General features: G+C 40.7%; 1 protein-coding gene across 2 annotated transcripts in view; it reads left to right on the top strand.

Moving 5' to 3' along the window:
• Nucleotides 1-20,074, top strand: part of SATB2 (SATB homeobox 2) — a 288,684-nt gene that overhangs the window by 25,060 nt on the left and 243,550 nt on the right. For both annotated transcript variants that reach the window (XM_049106485.1, XM_049106488.1), the window contains exon 3: nucleotides 2,270-2,423. The gene's annotated coding sequence lies outside the window, so the exon portion shown is untranslated. The remainder of the gene's footprint in view (nucleotides 1-2,269; nucleotides 2,424-20,074) is intronic.

Here is a 20,074-nt window from a genome sequence, read left to right as displayed (position 1 = left end):
CATTTTGGTTCATTTATTTTCCAAAAAGAAGAAGTGAAAAGCAGGATTTTTTTTTTGCAGTAGAATGGGGAAGAGAATTGAAGTGTTTATGGATATTAAAATGAATTAGACAAATCTATTGAAATGAGGCGAGCAAATCCCCTACGATAGTTCCTCAGTGCGTATGAAGCAATGAAAAAGAAAAAAGATATTAAAGGAAAAACCAAAAGAGATATAATTCAGCTTTGACCTAGAGTAGAAGAGTCTTGAAATACCTTTAAAATTTATCTTCTTTTTTGAATCTGAAAAACTCCTGCCTTAAAAGTGTTGTGTTGAATTACACATCCCCAATCACTTAGGACACAGGTTCATATTTATGTTTTCCCCATGTTCTTATATGATCATAATACCCGCTAGTAAACATTCAGGAGAGCAGCCTCCATGGCCTATAGTTGAGTAATTAGTGAAAGTGGTAAGTTGGTTTTTTTTTTTAATGGCTGAGATGACCTCCCTCACTTTTTAAAACTAAACTGGGCAGTTATTGGGAGGCCTGGGTGGCTCAGTGTTGAGCATCTTCCTTTGGCTCAGCAGTGACCCCGAGGTCCTGGGATCGAGTCCCGCGTCGGGCTCCCTGCATGGAGCCTGCTTCTCCCTCGGCCTGTGTCTCTGCCTCTCTCTCTGTGTCTCTCACGAATACATAAGTAAAATCTGAAAACAAAACAAATTGGTCAGCTATCTAGTAAAAGCTTGACACAGCCTTGAAGAGCCGTGCCTCAGGGCCCCGTCAGGAGGACGTGGCTCTCCTGGCTGAGGCACAGGAAGGACTTCAAGGCCTTGGGGGTGTATGTACCGCGTGCCCGGGGCAGACGTGGATGAGGGAGTGAGAACCGTCGTGAGAATTCGGCCCCTTGGAAGCTGGGTGACAAGGTGGGTGTGTGAGGCGACGCTCACCACCGCGCACCAACCTGAAGGGCCTAAGCGGCCCAGGTACTGCTAGGGCCCGGCCAGGCCCGTGAAAGAGCTCCCTCTCCACAGAGCTGTGGAAGTGCCCGGGAGGCTTGTGGGCGGTTTTCGGTTACCTTAAAAACATCCCGTGTAGGCCGCTTCTTGTACGTGGACAAGCAGACTGTATGGCTCATTTGTCTCCCTCGCGTGCTTGTCCCTGCCCTGCACCTGTACAAGCAACGCCGGCGCTCCGTGTGAGTATCTGCAACCATTAGAACCTTTTCCTCAGTCACTTCCTTAACTTTATTGCAAGTTTTGCTCCGTTTTCCCCTTACACATTCTGGGGGCTTGGGGAGGCATTTGAGTCCATTCTTCGGGGCTGATCTCTGAGGCCGCTGCTGTGGGGCCCTTGAGCCACTGCTCAGTGTGTGCGGGGGGCTCTGAGGAGGCGGAGGGCCCTCGGCCCCACAGCCCCGGTGGCCGGGGAGGGCTGCGGAGGGAGGCGGAGAGCACTATGGGGCACATCCTCAGCGCCTCTGTGCCCTGAGTCCTGTAGAGAAGCGGCCCTAGACTTCCGCCCCAAACAAGGGCGCATAGACTGGAGCTGGCGGGGGCTTGGGGAGGGCTGTTTCCTCGGGAGGCCCCGCACAGGAGCAGCCCTGTGTCTGTGGCGCTGGAGAGACCGTCTTTGGGCTGCCCAGGGCTTCCCGGGGCTCTTCAGGGGAGGCTCAGTGGTAGCGAGCTGGAAATCATGCAGAAGAAAAACAGCCGAGAGGAAGAAGGCCCAGGGGAGAGCCTGGCGGGGACCAGCCCTCTCCTCCCTGGCTGAGTGACGACCAGCGGGGCATGCAGGCCCCTCGGCCAGGACCTGCTCAGCGCCCGCTCTGAGGAGCCAGGCCTCACCCAAGCAAGCGCCGGGGGCGCAGGACGTGACCTTCAGAGACGCCTTCCCCACCTTAACTATGGCCTCGTGTGTCTGTCATAACAAACAGTGAGGAACCCGTCAGGGAAGGGCTGCACGTCAACCTTCTGAGACCACCCTTCTGAGGACTTCCCCTGTTGACAGCTGGTGGGTGGCCGGGAGATGGGACTCCCTGCGGCGGCGTTGTGTCTCACGGGTTTCCTTGCTTTCCTCCTCCTTGGCACTCACGAGCCCAGCAAAGATCAAGAAGCACCCAATAAGCTGCTTTCCAGGTGCTGGGTGCCCGGGACAGGCCAGGTCGTTGTCACAGCCATGTCTTCCCGGCCCAGCGGGGAGCCGGCCTACAGAGTGGGAAGGATGGTCGAGCTGACCTAATAAATATTTTCCATCCCTAACCTCAGTAATTATTTTCATGTGTCACAGCTCAGCAAGGAATGGCGAAAACTAAAGTTTCCCTGATTAGACGAGACCCGCAGATCACGGAGAGTCGAATCTGAAACCGTTCTGCGCGTCGCTCCGGGAGTCACTCTCCCCGGGATGCCCACGTCGTCACCCCACCTCAGCTCAGTTACACAAAGTAAGTGACTTTGGTTCTTTCCTGATTACACTGCTATCCTTTGTCATTTCCTACCCCCGCCCCACTCAAAAGTCTACACTGGGGTTTTTCTCTGCTCCCTCCCACATTTGCAAATATACCTTTTTCAATCTGTGAAGTTCAGATAGAATTCTGCTTGCAGCCACAGTGCTGCTCTGTGGGGTGGGATGTGTGGTCAGATGAGTGGTAGGAAAATGCCTTTTGGAAAATTGTTTGATTTGCTACACTCTATTGAGTCCTAGTGGGAAGTCAGCATCCCCTTGCTATTTTGGAAATTTCTCGGAAATTATATGCAAAAAAAAAAAAAAATTCAGCAAAACATTTTCCATCCTAATAACTTTTCTAGATTGTCCCAAGGTAAGAAGAGAGGGGCCAGGGGAGGACGTGCTGATGAAATGGGCCTCTCCCCCTCCCTGCGTGGGGCATGGGAAAAGCCATCTCAAAGCAAAGATCCCAATTTAGGGAAGCTTTTGGCCCAGCTGAAGGACATGGTTAGCATAATAAGGCCTCATTTCAACTATCTGCATTTAATTTCAGTTCAGACCTCCTCATTAGAATTTAGTTGGCAAGGGGATGTTGATAATCCCAGTTTGTTAGGAGGTCAAATGCAAGAGGTGATCAAAAATTCAGTGCTGCATTTGGCAGCTTCAAGAACATAGCCCCACCCGGCGAACAGCTTACTTAAGGTCTTTAGGTTGGTTACCTCAAGTGTAATTACTGCTTTCACCCTTGTCGCTTCTATTAGGATTAAGGATGAATTCTCTTTGAGGGATTATTGCTCAATGAGACCCAACATTGACAAGATCCAGGCTGCCAGAGAGAAAAAATCTTTTTCTAGAAACCTATTCTAATGTAGTTTTCTATCAGACTGCTGCCCAAGAATCTGTCTGAGGGGAAGCGGCCTTCACCTGTGGGAGAACGTTAGGGACTGCAGTCCGCCTGCTGTCCGGTTGGGGCCGCCCACAAGTTCCGTGATTCAGTGTGCTCGTTCTGAGGTCCGTGTGCCCATGATAGAGCCATGAGAAATCTTAGGGACCTCCAGGGACATCCTTCCTGTTTGAGAGGAGAAAAATGAGGCCAAGAGAGAACCAAGGATTCGTTCAAATGTTTTAAGTGAAACTCAGGTGTGCTGATCTTCCTTCTACTGCTCCTTCTCAGGGAACTCGCTCAACCAGCAAAGCATCTCTCCGAACTATGGGCCACATTTTTAGTCTTCGTGCAGGAGACTCTTGTGCTTTCTTGTATACATTTTATTGAAATACAACAGAGATGCACACAAAAGGCACAAATCATAAGTTTACAATCAGTGCATTTTCACGAAGGGCTTACACCTGTATGACCAGATGTCCATGTCAAGAAACAAAACGTCTCCATGCCCTCTTCCGCGGTTCTGACTTCTAACACCATAAATTCATTTTGCCTTGTTTTGAACTTTGTGTAGGATGGAACATACAGTGTGTACCCTTTGGTATCTGACTTCTTTCATTCAGCATTATGTTCGTGAAACTCCTCTATTGTGTTGTGTGTAGCGATTCCTTCTTGATTTAATTTTTTGGCGTGTCGTATTTCATTGTATGGATATCAAAAGTTACTTATCCATTCTACTGTGGATAGACATCTGAATTACTTTAAGTTTTTATCTGCTATACCTAAAGGGAACATTTTGTGCGTGGTTTTGGTGGACATAGGTATGCCTTCCTATTAGAGAGGAATTGCCAAGTCAGGGACTATGTGTCATTTACCCTTAGTAGAAACTGCCCAGTGATTTTCCAAAGTGACTGCACCAATGTACACCTCTACCGCTGGTATACAAAAGTTCCACTTGTTCCACATCCTGCCAATACTTGCCACTAGTAATGCCTCTCTTAAATGAATTTAGTTACTTTCCTTCCATTTGTAGAAGAGTTGGAGAGAGAGGAAAGAGGAGGACTGGTGTCCCCAGGTTTTATATTTTAGTTAGGTCCGTCCCCTACGGATTTTCCATTTGCCCCAGTATTGCCAGGTAGGTGACTACAAAAGTGTAAGTGAGGTGGGAGAGGGCAGCTCCTGGCAGGCTCCCTGGCCACACACTTGCTAAAATGTTGCAATTGAGGCTGACTATATTGCCTCCTGAAGTCTTTTTTGGCTATTCAAATATGCTCTGTTGAGAAGCAATGGTTATCATCAGTCAATACCATAGGTGACGGTTCTGGGACAACTTGATTGTTAAGAGCCTGACTTTGATTCCCAAGAGAGATGCGAAAAGGGTATCAGGAATAGGGTTGAGGAAGAAGAACACCATCATCTCACCCATGGGCTGAGAGCCAATCTGTATCCTCAACACTGTAAAATTTATTTTTTTCCTAGAATATTTACTTGGCCTGTACAAGTACGGTAGAACCAGAGAGAAAGCAAACTGCCAGAGAACTTAACCTTGACATTGATATTTAAAACTCAGAGTAGGTTTCCTTGAAAGCAAACCCTTTGGCTGTTACTAGACCCGGAGTTAAGGTCATACTCCAAACGGAAGCCAGTTGATCCAGTGTTTATGTGCTATGTGAACAGCACAATCCGGGGAGCAACATGAGCTTACCGAAATCAGTAGCGTTGAGGCTAACACTCTATAAAAATAATTTGATTTATATCTCTATTATCTTATATAGTTATAAACTCAATTAACTTACATTTGATAATATAAAAGTATTTATTGAGACCTGACCCTGTGTCAATGTCAGTTGCAAAAATAATCTCCTTAAATTCATTACCTCATGGGGTTCTGATAATATCCCTCTGGGAAAATTATGTTGTCCCCATTTTATGCAGCAGGAAACTGAGTTGTGGAGAAATTAAAGGCCTTGCCCTTCTATAAGTGGCACAGGGATTCCAGTTAGAGTCTTTCGGATTTTAGGTCTCTGATATTAGCCACTACCCTTCACTGGCCCCGCAGCACATGACAGCAGGGCTGCAAGTTGGAAGGACCTCGAAGTTGCCGTATTAGCCCTCTGCTTATCCCCATCTCCTTCTCTCTGTCTCTACGCACCCCTTCCCTAACTCTCTCTCTCTCTCTCTCTCTCTCTCTCCCTATGTCTCCATGTCTATCTCTATCTCTCTGAGGACCTGGCCACTCACCTAGTTACTTGCCATGGAAGGTGTGCCGAGTACATTTGCTTCTCCTGGTAAATCTCCAGCAGGGAAGGCCTTGCAAACATGCTTCAGTTTGAGCAGACTCTGCCGCGGCACCATCTGCCAGCCCGATAAAGACAATCCTCCTTTAATTAGGAATGTTGAAATGTTGGAAATCCAGGCCAACTTCTAGCATTACAGAGAAAACTTAGGGGATAGAATACTCGGAGGAGAAAACCGAGAGCTGGGCCCAGAATTTCAGGGAAAACACATGGCCTGCCTAAGTTCAGGAGAAACAGGGCCTGTGCTCTGTCTTTAAGCATCCTGCACCCTGCAGGGTGGCCTCTGTGATCACTGCTCCCGGGGGCGAGGTGCACTGGGAAAGGTTTTCGGTTGTGTTCACATGTTTCTAGCTTGTTTTTATTCCTACGTATATGTGGGGTTTTCTTTCCTACATGTTGCTTATATTTTTTTGTTGTCATGCTTGTTTTTATTTCTGCATATGTGTGGGGTAATTCCTACACATATGTGGGTTTTTTTTCCCTTGGGCTTGGTCAAAACTGAGACCTCTCTTTTTAGATGTGCAGTTGTTGAGAAGATACTAACCATTTCTTTACCTCTCCCACCAGACTTAAATATTCCAGAAATGCACTTTACCCTGAAGAAGGTCTTACTTCAGACCTGTGATATACTCTTGCTAAAAGGCAGAAATTGAAATTGGCTGTACCTAAGAATGATTGCATACCTGGTACAGATAATGGTTTAATTGGGTGCCCTTTGTGGACTTAAAATGTCTTTTCAGTCATTAAAAGAGAATGTTTACTTGAATGTACTGTGTTCGCTAGAGCCAAATTGAAAATTGTTTTCATTGTGTTGCATAGACTTCAATCTAGTCAAGCCTTGTTGAAGAGAAAATAATTGGGGACATTAAAATGATAGATATACTTTATTTCAGCTTTTAATATTCCTCAATTGTTAGGGGTTATTTTTAACATTGTTCCTAAATTTTACCGATCTTTTATTAATTTGGAGATTAATGTTATCTATTATTATATCTGTCTTATAGAGGAAGTATCTTTTTTAAAGATTTTTATAGCATGATTTGATAGTAAATATTGTTCAGTTCTAAAAAGATGTGTGTCTTGGAATTTTAAAGATAAGGCTATATGTGGTGTTACAATAATCAGAAGGTAAATACATGGCAGGTTTTGCCTTAGGGATATTATGTAATATCTCAGCCCCTAGATGGAATTCTCTAAAAGGAAATCTGACAAGAAGCTTAATATTTCAGTATTGTCACATACGATTATTGCTTAGTATAAGACATAGTCATTCATGTCTCCTTAGCTAAAATCACTGAAGAGCTAGAAGTAAGTTGAACAAACATCATTAATTTCACTTGAACTATAATGTGCAGTGTCACAAACACACTCACAGACACTCTCTCCCGGATGGGCTCAAAAATAGAAGGAACGAGAATATAGTCCTCAACAGATATCATGCAGGTAGTATTAAGTTTAACTAGTCAGAATGTTGAGATAGAATTCTATTGATTTTTTTTTTTTATTTCCCACATGCTGTAGCCACAAGTACAAATGCCAGATCCTAATCCTAAAGGATTCAAATTCATGCTAGAAATAAACCACAGTGAAAGAAAACACCCGTAATGGCATGTCTCCTTAAATTTGAGTCAAGGCTGACATTTTTGTTTCTATGAAAAGTGCTACATTATACATAATGACCAACTAAGACTTTTGACCCTAATTACTTCTTGCTAATAACAGCATACTGTATTCCGTTGTACCTGGCGGAGTCCATAATTTGCTGAGTTGTCAGTGGCAGGCACTGATGGGAAACCTGAAGTTAGCCAGTTAGTCCCTGTGCTGTACCTCCACGGACCAGTTTGATACCCTTGTTACCAAACTAAATCTGACTTTTAAAAAAATTATTTCGTAGCTATGTAAATAAAAACTTTGGCCCACAAATACGTCGTAAACCCTAACGTGTACGTCCTTCACAGCAGAGATACTGGGGAAAAACATCCTAGTCCAGTCCACACCATAAGTGTCAAGTTTTTTTAGATGTGACTCTGTATTACTAGCCCAAGTTATCAGTTGTTAGTGAGGATGAGCTCAGAGTTTTGCACATCCTGTCAAAGATCAATCTTATTGTGACTTGTACCTTTCCCTGCTTCATTCTTTTTATCTCAGTAATCACACACCCTGTCAATTTTACCACATCCATTCCATCTCCAATAGCCTGTATTTGATGACAAACCTTTGCAACAGTATCCAGATATATCTGCATCTCCCCGCCTCCTATGCCTCCTCCAAGCTACAGAGACCATTGTAAACCACAGATCTGATCATGTTAAACTCTTTGGACTGCTGTTGGCCAAACCATAATGTTCACAACCTTACCTTTAATTTTCTAAAAATCAACTATCGGTACCTGATGGAAGAGTCCAGGGCACAGAAAGTACAGTTTCAGCACTGGAATCCTGCAGGCAAAACTTGCTCCCAGTTGACTAAATGAGAGCCTCAGTGCAAGTGAGAGATGTGACTCTGCGTTTCCTTCATTGAAGGGTTTCCTTGTGCCTTTTGGGGTGGGGGGATGGACCTTTCACCACACTGAATGGGATGGCAGTGGTTTTATATATATATATACACACACACACACACATACACACACACATACATATTTCTTATACAATATGAATTCAAAATTTTAAAAATCTGGTACTCAGCAGGAGAAACAGCTTTCTCTAGGAAGGTGGGAGGAAAGCCTGTCCAGGATGAATTTACTGGGAGATGGCACATGGGCACCAAGATGGTGCCTTCATAAAAGATTTCAAAGATGATGAAATCTTTGAGATTTTTGCCTTGCCTCTGCCTTTTGACCTTAACACTTGCTTTGCAGCTACGTTGGGTTTCTAGTACAATGCTTTCGAGTTCGCTCCTCTTGGTCTGTCATTCCCTCCTTGCACTCACTGTCTAGCCTTTGTGAACTATTTTTAGTGCACCCGCATGGATGCTCTTTTCGTATTTCTGTTTGAGTCAATACAAAGCCTGGCATGAAGTAGATGTTTAATAAACATGTGAAAGTGTGGAGAAGACCAATTTTAGCTCTCTTGCTATGTCAATAACTTTTTCTTAGCATTATGATCATTATATGCACGTGCAATTGTAACTAAAAAAAAAAAAAAAAACAACCCACTCATTTGGCACCAAAGCATTACTAATATAATTTAAGGGGGAAATGCCCCTAATTTCTCCAAGAACCATGTGGAGGCCTCATGGGTACAGAGCTCCTGATTGGCCTGAAGGACAACTGTCGTCCCTAAGAAAGAATTCAGTATGGGGGCCGACCGGAATCCTTATACCAGGTACAAATGAGATTTCCCTGACTCTGTTCTTTGTTGTAAAGCTTTCTGCTCCCAGATTAACACAAGCAGAAGCATCTCCATTTCAGAAATACAAGTGCAAACAAACAATCTGTCTGCATAACATTCCTTTAAAGTCAGATGAGTTTATTTAAAGCATGGTAGCCCTGGGAGGGAGTGAAGACTGGCCAACCCTACCACAGAGCCTGCAGAAACCCAGTGGCCTGGCTAACTTTCCACCAAAGTCTGTGTCAAGGTTTGTGGGGGCAGGGTAATGTTTCATACCAAATAACTCAGACAGAGGATTAAACACATTTCTATGCAACTGTGGCAGATTTGGGTTTTATTTTTACCCTACAGTCCTTAAATTACAATACCTCTTTTGATGTGGCATATGCACATTGTGTATTCTTAACTGCTTATTTAGATACATTTGGGACTTTCAGAAGCCTTTTTTTTTTTCACTGTAGATGCCAATAAATATGTCCTTATTGGGAAGGGGATAAACCATACTTTTATGTTCCTGGTTTGGGGATCCTAATAAGGTTTTTAAAATTTATAACCTAATAATGAACCATGCCTATGACTACATCATACCAAAAGATTTTTATTTTCCTTAAAAGGAAAGATGTGGGATTTTTTAGTCTAAAAATGACCTGCTATAGTTTCCCATCTGGAAATTCTAACAGCCTTCATTGTCTGGCGTTTCCCTATTATCTCTGAAAATTAAAATTATGGGCAAGCTTCATGGGATGAGAGCAAGAGAGTTCCAGTTAATATACTTTCCTTTTTCACTAGTAGCTAACTTCATCTTAACCCACTATATATATATCCTTGTCCCTTCTGTCTTTTGACTAGTAGATACCAGAGGCGGGGCAAGATGGCGGAAGAGTAGGGTCCCCAAGTCACCTGTCCCCACCAAATTACCTAGATAACTTTCAAATTATCCTGAAAACCTATGAATTCAGCCTGAGATTGACTAGTACATACCATATTATATTTTGTATTGGACACCTTGGGCATTCATAATGTTTTTGCCATCACAGTTATTCCTAAAAATGCTTTAGAATGAGTGAATAGCCAGAAAGGACAAGGAAACTACCAAGGTAAAGCAGAGCGCACAGCATCTTGGAACAGTGCACCTGTCCTGGACAGATGAAGGAAGCGCAGAGCTCAGGAGACCCTGGAACCACTGTACCCGAGCGAGGGGGCCTGAACTCCCTGGCTTCACACCAGGAGCCCTGTGCTCTAAAAGCCTACATCTTAATCATGCTTGCATCCACAGGGTCTGTGATAGAACATAAACAAATGGGTAAGGGGATTGATGCCTATGGTTAGCCAGTGACCAAGGTCCCACCAACTTGTAGTTTAGAATTCTGACCTTTGAGTTCATTGTCTAGTGCTTTTAGTTTCTCGTTCATTTGGATTCCTACTGTTGTGGAGGCCATTTAAGTTAATCGGTGACACTTTAATGACTTGGCATAATTTTAGCCTCTGGAGTCTTGTGTGCGAGGGCAGAGGAGGGAGATTGAAATTGTGGTTGGACTCTACTGCCAAGCATAGCATTGTGTGTTATCCTGACCTTTTTCTGGAGTTCTTGAGACCCTAATTGAGTAATCCTATTAGTGGTGTATTTTAGGAGAAAATATTGTAGAAGAAAGAACATAATCCTGTTCTTTCTTCATAATCTTGTACGGTAAACTTCATATTATAGTAATCTATTGTCAGTCATCATGGAAAGATGATGTATCATGTTGATTTGGAAAACAAATCGTTTGAAAGCCTTATTCTTTTCATTTTTTACTATTTGGGATTTTCCAGTTCATGACTTTTAGTCATCCTTTGGATAATGTCAAATTTGAACTTTATTGTTAGAGTTACTGTCTTGGGGGGGGGGTTCTTTTTAACTGATTTTCTGCTCTCTCTCTCTGATTTTATAGGGATGATAGTAGTAATGGATGGAGAGATCTTCGTTCGAATCTTATTCGATTCAACTAATTGGTCAGCTCCTGAACAAGAGAGTAACTTTCTGTTGATAACTTCAGAAAAACAATTTGCCTTTTGTTCAAAACCCTTTCACATTTTCTAGACACGTTATGTCTTAATCCTAGAATAAGTAGAAAATTTCAGAAAAATAAAATAGAGGAGTGTATGGATTTATGGAAATAGGAGAGATGCAATTTCCTAATTAAGATTTGAGTGTATTGAATTCCAGAGGAGGAAAGTCTACTTTGAATATTATTGTGTAGACAGAATGATTATATGCAAATTGCCTAGTATATTTCTCTGTTTATATGCATGTATGTGTATGGAATCTGTGGGCTTTTTTGTGTGGGTGGATATGTGGTCACATTATGTGGATGGGCTTGTTTGTTGGGAAGTACGGGGTGTATACAGGAAATTAGGAATTAGAAGCCCTTATGGTTTTACTTTAACAGAGGTAAGGATGGATTGGAGTGGCTTTCATTTTTCATATGAAATCATTTAGGCTGGCATTATTCTCATAATATACATCAAACATAATTCAAACAATTTTAAGAAATGAAATTCTTACAAAGAAGGTAAGCTTACAAAACTACAAAATTAGTAGGCATATTTTTAAAATTGGAACTACCTGACTCAGCATGCAGTCATTTTATTTCTATAAAACTTAACTTCCAGGTCATTGAAGAAACAACTCTTCCACTACACCTTAAGTTCCCAAAAAACAATCTGAATAATTTAGCCCATTTAAGACAAATAGTTATATAGCCATCTGCCTAGATATGCTTTAACCCTAAGCCAATGAGTGTGGTAACAGTGGAGAGCTCCAAAAAGAGTACAGTCTGCACGTAGTGTAGAACTGAAAAAGGACACCAACATCCACAGATGGATTTGCCTACCACATTGAAATCAACATGGCAAAGATGAGAGGAACTGAAAAGTGTTTATTTCCTCAGGAAATCTCATATATTCATTCTGATGGGAACACATCCTTCAACAAACATTTAGTGAGAGCCTACTATGTGCCAGAGCCTGTTCTCAGTGCCAGAGAAGATTCATAAGAGAGTCCCTCCTGGTCTGTAAGGAACACCATGTACGTGGTACGCGCTATGACCCACTGGGCAGAAGCAGACTATACCTCCTCAGGGAAGGTGAACCTCACCAGGAAAGGTGACGTTTGGGCTGGGTCCTGAAGGATGAGTAGGAGTTTCCGACTGGAGTAGAGGAGGGCGTTCCTGGCAGCAAGATCAATGTGGGAGAGGATTACAAAATACATGGCATATTTGGGGAATGGCAGGAAGTGTAGTGTGGGTGGAGCACAAGGCTAGGTAAGTGGCAAACACTTTCTGGCTCCTACCAAAGAGGTCACAGTCTCAGCTGGCAGACTCTTTTTTTTTTTTTTCTTTTTGGCCCATATAGTGTTTTAAAAATATTTTGAATTAGTTGCCAAGATTTAAAAATTGGAAGATTTCTCATAAAATTCCAGATTTCTGGCTTCTCTTGAAAAAAAAAATCAGAAGATCTGGCAACACTGGGCCTACATTCCCACATGGCAACAAACGACTGGAGCTGGGTAGCAGCTCCTGTGCCCCCTCCCTCTTTGAGAGAGGCGTGTACTTGCCAGTTCACCCCAGTCTCCACCCTGCTGTCTTCTCTCCATGTCATGTGCTGGCCGCCTTTGAACCTGTTGGAAAATGGTGAACAAAACCAGCCATGATTCTGTTGGCATGGAGCACACAGCAGAAGACTTCCTGGAGAAGAGTGAGAGGAAGGGCCTCGAATGTCTTCCTGAGGAATTAGGGTTTCATTCTTGGGCCCAGAAGGAGACAATAAGTATTCTGAAGGCAGAGATGTGATTAAATTTGTCCTTCGGAACTCTGACAACAGAATGAAAGATGACATAGAAAGGGTCCAGGGCAAGAAAATAAGTAAAAGGCCACATGGCTGTCAAGAGAAGCCCAACCTACATGATGATTTTATAGACTTAGTGCCATGACCCTAAAAAGAAGCCGTGATCAAATTTTGAACCCATAAAGCACTTTTTCCAAAGAGAGATCTCATATGACTTCAAATATAGTAAAATATCCATTTTTTAAAAAAAATATCAGTAAAAAGGAAACTTTATCAGTGAGCCTCCAGATGACACAGTCTCTAGGCAGCCCCACACGTCTGTTCCTATCAATTCATAATTCACAATATACCGCGAGCTAGTCCTGAATGGAAGAATTTATACATTAGACCAAATTGACCCAATTGCAAAGGAAAATTTAAAAACAACAGATGTATTTCTTATCTTTGTTCCAAGTTTTCCTCAACAAGAGAATATATATTCCTTAAATTAGCTACTTAAGAGGCCAGAATTCTGCTCACCTCAGAGACTCTTTAGAACATGAGCAATGTAATGTAAATGCCAGAAAGACGTGCTCAGGTTCAGTCATATTCTGTGGACCAAGGTTTTGCTTTTTTAGGATTCCATCTATTTGCCTCTACCTGGAGTGTTGTTTTATCATCCTCTTCATTATGTCCTTTTTCTCAGACTTCTCTAGACCAGGGGAGGGGAAGAGAACAGTTAGGAAGGAGCAAGGAATATCATGATGCCAATGGATCTCTTACTTTGAAAACTGCGAAGTTTTACACAAATGTACAGTTGTGTAATTAAAAGGAAAAACAGATTGCTGAAGGTCTTCTTATAATAACTAAAAATTCTTCAAATCCCTAATGTTTATACTCCAAGGGATTCATTGTCAAATAAAGCTGCTCACAAATGCCTAAATCCTCCATCCATACTGCCAAGCATCTCTGTCCTTTTCACAGTCTGCAACTTGCTTCTGTCTTTCCTGTCAGGGACTAATACTCAGAAACACACAGGGAGAAGTTCTACATCTTCCACACAGGTGTGTGGATCCACCTTGGATGCATGAGGTCTCAGAATGCACAGCTGCCCTGAGCTGCAGGGGAAAAATGTCCTGTAAGATGCCTTCTGACATTGTCAACACTCTGGATGTTCTTTTAATAAGATAGTAAGTGCGTAAAGCTTTTTACTGCTGAATAAGTAGTAGATCAAAAGTCCTCGACTGACATCATGAACAACAGGATATGTGGCCAACTAATGATCATATTCTTTTTCCAAACTCTTGTGTGAAAACAATTACATATGATTCTTCAAAGTTTAAACCTAGGTTGTAATAATAGCAAATGCTTACTCTGTGCCAGACATTGGTCTCAGTAATATACCTGTGTCAGTAACTTAAAACTTACAACAACCCTATCAGGTGGGTGTTACTCTCATTATTCCCATTTAAAAGATGGGAAAACTGAGAAGGAATTTTAAGTTAGTTTTCCAAAATCTCATGGGAAAGCTTAGGTTTAAATTCTTGTAGTTTGCTACTAAGTCTAGACTCAAATACCATACTTCACTTTCACGCTATGTAGGTGTATTGGTTTAAACATTCAAGGATATTGATGATACACAAATGTGAGCCCCCACCCGGCCCCCAAATCTCACAATTTTCCTTAATCCAGAGACAATTTCAAGGCCCCTAACATCTGTCATGTAAAGCTAAGATGCAAGACAGCCAAATTTCTTACAAAGATACAAAATAAAAAATGTTCGTCAAATATATCTGGCATCGCTGCATCTGGTACAATGGGAAATAGCTTTGCAATTAGTTTTACTTAATGTAAAAGGTTGTGATCATTAACTTCCCCTTCATTATTCCATGGTCAAAGTTGGTGCTCAATAGGTATTTGCTGGATTTTATTCATAGTCAAGAAATAAAGGAGATTATCTCAAACTAGAGCAAAGTGGAGCGTGGCTTCACAGAAAGATCTGTTATCACGTGGAAAAACCTAGTGGCATTCTCAGCCTAATTATTTGTTTTCATTCATTTTTTTCCCCCTAAAGCCAGCATGTTATTTTCCTTACCCTTAATGTGGTATCTTGAAATTTACATATGCACCTTTATAGTTTTATTGAGAATTAAAATACTTTTTTAAAAAACTTGAGGTACTCAAAACACAGGATTGGTAAATCAATTAAAAATAAAATTTAAGAAAAATGACAAGTTGACTTTCAACGAATACCTGCAGTAATAAATATTCATTAGTGAAAAAGAAAAATACTACTTAAAACGAGAGCACATGATATTTAATTTTTGTCTCTGATAAATGATAATGCTGCCTAGTATATGTGAAAATAAATACATTTTTTTAAAAGAGAAATCTTGGATGAGATACCATAAATGCTCAGAACATTAATTCTTTTTGTAATTTAAATTCAACTTGCCAACATATAGTATAACACCCAGTGCTCATCACATCACTTGCCTTCCTTAGCACCCATCACCCGGTTATCTCACCCCCCACCCACCTCCCCTTCAGCAGCCCTCAGTTTGTTTAACTCTGGGAAACAGAATATTAATTCTTGGTGGCATTGAGACAATCAGTGATTCAAATGACTTTGTGGAAGCAGTAAAGTATATTTAAAAAGCAAGGGTTTAGAGCTGCTAGGTTGGTGAACACACAGAAAGTTGATGTATGAAGTTTCCACACTCTTTCCGCATACCATGTTCTATACATCAGTAAGAAGGAAGGAAAAGAAAAGAGGAAAAACAAGAAAAGGCAAGGGTTTAGAAATTCAGATCCCTAATCAATTACTCAGTTTTTTTTAATTACTCAGTTTTTTTATATGACAAATGAGAATAATGATGCCTACCTCATAGAAATGCTTTGGGACTGAAGACACTACAGTGTGCTAAGAAGTCACTGAGTAGAGATGATCATGATGATGATGATGATGATGACGACGACGACTATCCTTTTGAACTATCTGAGAAGTGTTTCACTTTGTTTCTAATATGAAATCATTAATTGTATTAAACTACTCACTAATAATGAGTATTCTGTCTTTGGCTGCCTATTGGGATCATCTAGGAAACTTTAAAACACACTAATACCATGGTCTCACCCTTTAGAAATTCTGAATTATTTGATCAGGCATTTGAAATCTTTAAAAGTTCCTCAAATTATTCTAATGTGCAGTCAAGACTGAGAATCAATGCTCTAAAATAATTCAATTAAAAATCAACATAAAGAAATAGTTTGTATTTCTACATGCTAACAACAAAATATCTGAAAAAAGAAATAAAACAATGCCACAAATAATAGGATAAAAAACATAAAACAGGGATAAATTTAACTGTTGAGGTACAAGATCTGTGCACTGAAAACTATAAAACATTGATGAAAGAAATTGAGTAAGACACATATAAATGGAAAGATATCCTGTGTTTATAAATTGAAAGAATTAATATTGTTAAAGTGTTTGTACTACCAAAGCCATCTATAGATTCAATGTAATCTCCACCAATATTCCAATGGCATTTTTCACATAAAGAGGGAAAATAATCCTAAAATTTCTATGAGACTGTCAAAGACCCCAAATAGACAAAGCAATCCTGGGAAAGAAGAGCAAAACTGGAGACATCACACTTGCTGATTTCAAAATGTATTGCAAAGCTACAGTAATCAAAATGTTATGGTATTGGCATAAAAACAGAAGCATAGACCAATGGAACGGACTTAACAGCCCAGGAATAACCGTTGCATGTACAATAACTAGTATTCGACAAGGGAGCCAAGATACTTAATAGGAGAAAGGATAATTTCTTCAATAAATGATGCTGGGAAAACTGGATAACCACAAGAAGAAAATGAAACTGAATTGAGGTGTCTTACACAACTCACAAAAAATAGACTCAAAATAGATTAAAGACTTAAACATAAGATCTGAAACTATAAAACTCCTAGAAGAAAACATAGGGAAAACCTCCATGATATCAGTTTTGGAAGCAATTTCCTACATAAGACACCAAAAGCACAAGCAACAAAAGCAAGGATTTAAAAAGTGGGACTATGTCAAACTAAAAGAATGTGTGCACAGCAAAAGAAATGACCAACAAGATGAAAAGGCAAACTATGGAATGAGAGAATATATTTGTAAGCCATCTATCTATCTCGTAAGTGGTTAATATCCAAAATATACAACTCAATGTCAACAAAACAAACAAACCAATTAAAAAATGAGCAGAAGTCCTGAACAGACATTTTTCCAAAGAACATCTGCAAATGGCCAATAGGAACATGAAAAAGTGCTCAACATCACTAATCATGAATGAAATGCAAATCCATACCACAATGAGCTATCACCTCACACCTGTTAGAATGACTATTATCAAAAAGACAAAAGGTAACAAGTGTTGGCAAGGCTGTGGAGAAAAGGGCAACTTTGTGCACCATTGGTGGGAACGGAAATTGGTGCGGCCACTATGGAAAACAGTATGAAAGTTCCTGAATAGATTAAAAATCACATGATCCAGAATACCCACATTTGGTATATATCCAAAAGAAATGAAATCAAGATCTTGAAGAGATTTATATACCTCTGTATTTGTTGCATCGTTATTTACAATAGCCAAGATATAGACCCAACCTACATGTGCATCTATAGGTGAATGGATAAAGATGTGATACACACACACATACACACACACACACAACGGCGTATTATTCAGCCATGAGAAAGAAGGAAACTGCTTTTTGTGACAACATGAATGTACCTTAAGGACATTAGACTAAGTGAAGTAAGTCAGAGAAAGATAAATACTGTGTGATCTCACATATATGTGGAATTGAAAAAAGCCAAAATCATAGTAACAGAAAGTAGTATGGTGGTTATTTCCAGGGACTAGGGGATGGGAGAAATGAGAGATGTCAAAGGATACAAATTTACATTTATGAGTAAATTCTGGAGATCTGATGTATAGCATGATGAGTATAGTTTAAAATACAATATTGTATACTTTAAACTTATTAAGAGAGTAAATCTTAAATGTTTCCACTGTACACAAAAAGATAATTATGTGAGATGATGGAATTGTTAACTAATCCTCTTGTGGTAATCATTTTGCAATATACACATATCAGATCTTCACACTGTACACCTTAAACTTACACAATGTTGTGTGTCAATTATATCTCAACAAAATACAATAAAATAACTGAGTGATAGACATTCTTATACAACATCAAATACTGCCATAAACATTCTAGTGACATTGGGGCTTCTGGTTTAAGATAATATCAACTTAAGCAGCCTCTGGTTCTTGGTCTGCCAACTGTCCATTTAAAATACCTATTAGGACACCTAAAATTATGAAAACTCACATTAACTACAAAGGAAAATAAGCACAAAAGTCTGTCACATGCCGGGATCTTTATAGAATTTCCACAAATAAGAGTGCTGTGAAGGAAGATTCATAAGCATGATGGTATTCCGACTCTGTACAACTTGAGACAGAGTGACATCTTTGGTTGATGAGTAGATAGAAAATGCTATTGCTAATCTCTGGTGATGCAGAAGCTAGTTCAATCAGAAAATGAGGCAGAAACTATATCCTACAACCAAACGTTCCCTTAAAAGACCAAAGCTAAGTTTTACTTCCCCTCCCTCATCAGGAAGGCTCCTTCTACATGTATGCAGACTATTACAGGGATTTGTAGAGAAGGGAAGTGATCAAGTGCATTACTCCCTGAGAAAATGCCTTTGGATAAAGTATCCCAGCAGGGTGAGCAATGGCACATGTTCTAAGACTGTACTATCCAATATGATGACTTCTAGTCACTAGATTTTAATTAAAATTAGACAAAATTAAAACATCAGTTCCTAGTCATTCTAGCCATATTTCAAATACCCAATGATAATGCGTGGCTAGTAGCTACTGTGCTCGACAGTGCAGATTATAAACCATTTCCATCATCAGAGGTAGTTCTACTTATTATGCTGAGTGAAATAAGTCAATCGGAGAAGGACAAACATTATATGGTCTCATTCATTTGGGGAATATAAAAAGTAGTGAAAGGGAATAAAGGGGAAAGGAGAAAAAATGAGTGGGAAATATCAGAAAGGGAGACAGAACATGAGAGACTCCTAACTCTGGGAAACGAACAAGGGGTGGTGGAAAGGGAGGTGGGCGGGGAGGTGACTGGATGGCGGGCACTGAGGGGGGCACTTGACAGGATGAGCACTGGGTGTTATGCTATATGTTGGCAAATTGAACTCCAATTAAAAACATATATGTAAAAAAAAAAGTAGTTCTACTGGACGGTGCTGGTCTAAGATAAAATTCTTCTTTAATAAAATCTGAAATATTTCTGGGAATAGTAATAAATACCTATTTCATAAGATTTGTAGAGCCTACCAAGCAAAGACCACCAGGAGCATATCTGAAACCAATGTTTGTTTAGTTTGGTGCATAAGGAAGAAGGTACACCAGAGGAAGCTTGGCATATTTCAAGAGGGAGTGGTTTAAAAGGGGGCTCATCGGGGTGCCTGGGTGGCTCAGATGGTTTAGCATCTGACTTTGGCTCAAGTCACGATCTCAAGGTCCTGGGATCGAGCCCCAAGTGGGGCTCCCTGCTTTGCGGGGAGTCTGCTTCTCCTGCTCCCTCTGCCCCTCTCTCCTGCTTGCATGCCCTCTTTCTCTGCTCCCTCTTTCTCATATAAATAAATAAAATCTTTAAAAAAATAAAAGGATACTTCTAGCAGATGGCGGTTAGCTTAATCAAACAATGGCTTTGACGGGGCTAGTTGCTCAAACAACCCATGGTCTTTAAGTGTGAGTTTGTGCAGTTGGTGCTAGATCACTGTCCATGGTCTTATCTCAGAACATACGGGGCTAAATGAGCTCATGTTACAGAAGTTTGAGCCTAGATATTCTATGATGCTCAAGATGGTTAGGCTTGATGCAGTTTAACTGTTTTGTGTTTTTGAAAGTTGTGCCTTCTGTTTCAGTTCTCAGTAGCTCTTTCCCTCCACTGCAGCATAATTACCAGGATGGACATTTTTTACTTTCTTGGTGGTAGAATATTTTCTTTGGGGAATATGGCCAATTTAGTTCTGTACCTTTGTTGAAAGCATAGTACCTAACAAATTCTTAGTTACCAGATGAATAAGTTCTGAGGGTTTTTAAATGTACAGTGTGTTGACTATAGTTAATAATACTGTATTGAAATTTGCTAGGAGTAAGAGAGTAGCTCTTAAGCATTCTCACCAAAAAAAGGTAATTATGTGAAGTGATGGATGTGTTAATTAACTTGACTGTGGTAA

The sequence above is a fragment of the Canis lupus genome, chromosome 37, assembly GCF_003254725.2.
Source record: "Canis lupus dingo isolate Sandy chromosome 37, ASM325472v2, whole genome shotgun sequence".
Taxonomy (NCBI): domain Eukaryota; kingdom Metazoa; phylum Chordata; class Mammalia; order Carnivora; family Canidae; genus Canis; species Canis lupus.
The sequence above is the reverse complement of the archived record's forward strand: the minus strand, read 5'-3'. Positions and strand labels throughout refer to the sequence as shown.